Here is a 1,120-nt window from a genome sequence, read left to right as displayed (position 1 = left end):
AGGGAGGCTATGGGAGGGTGCCATCTGGGAAGTGGGTGTATAGTTGAATAAGATGGTTTGGGATGTTCTCTGTGATATACACACAAAAAAAAATCAACAAATTTTTTTAAATGTGTTATATTTGAGGAGGAAGCATGGGAATTTATGTCATGTTAATTAGTAGAGGTGATAAACAGTAACACTTAAATCTACCTGATGACTTTATAGGCATACACAAGCACCAAGGATCCAAGTGCAACTGATTATGACTAGTAATAATCAGATACATACAGATTAGAGATGCATGCGCCAACATCTCAGTGTTAGTAGCAAAAAACAATGAGTCTTTCTGCAAGGAACAATATATTCTAAAATGAATATATATATTGAATATATTTTATCATTTTTCAAAGATTAAAAACATTCAATTTTATGTCTTACAGGGCTTATACTGAGTTCAATAATGTATAACTTTATTAATTCAACTGTGAACCTGGAAACTTGCAGCCACTTGTGAAAGAGCTGTACTCTTGCGCTGGAGTATGTTACTGAATATGTTAAAGCTGTAGAGAAATGAATATATATATTGAATATATTTTATCATTTTTCAAAGATTAAAAACATTCAATTTTATGTCTTACAGGGCTTATACTGAGTTCAATAATGTATAACTTTATTAATTCAACTGTGAACCTGGAAACTTGCAGCCACTTGTGAAAGAGCTGTACTCTTGCGCTGGAGTGTGTTACTGAATATGTTAAAGCTGTAGTGAATTTTTTTCTAATAATGTAATTATTAAAAATTAGGAAAAATAATGATTAAAAAATAATTCTTCAAAGCATAAAGACTTGCTCAATGTTAATATTTTTACTGGTGCTAATCAATATTTGAAATTTTGTTCCATTTTGGTTTGGTTATATAGAGGTTTTATTTCTGTACCTCTTGAACTTATAAACTGAGGATAGATAATGATAAGCAGAGTATGGAGGGTATGGTTAGAAAAGTACAAGAGAGATACTAGTCTAAATGTACACAGATGCTTTTAGAAGAAATGAATTTTCTTCTGTTGCATAACATGGCAACCACACTCAGCAGTCTTTTTTGTATATTTAAATAGATAAAATGCTAGAATTTAAAGATC

Source organism: Nannospalax galili, unplaced genomic scaffold (assembly GCF_000622305.1).
Source record: "Nannospalax galili isolate Female #2095 unplaced genomic scaffold, S.galili_v1.0 scaffold1045, whole genome shotgun sequence".
Taxonomy (NCBI): Eukaryota; Metazoa; Chordata; class Mammalia; order Rodentia; family Spalacidae; genus Nannospalax; species Nannospalax galili.
This window is presented reverse-complemented; position numbering follows the sequence as displayed.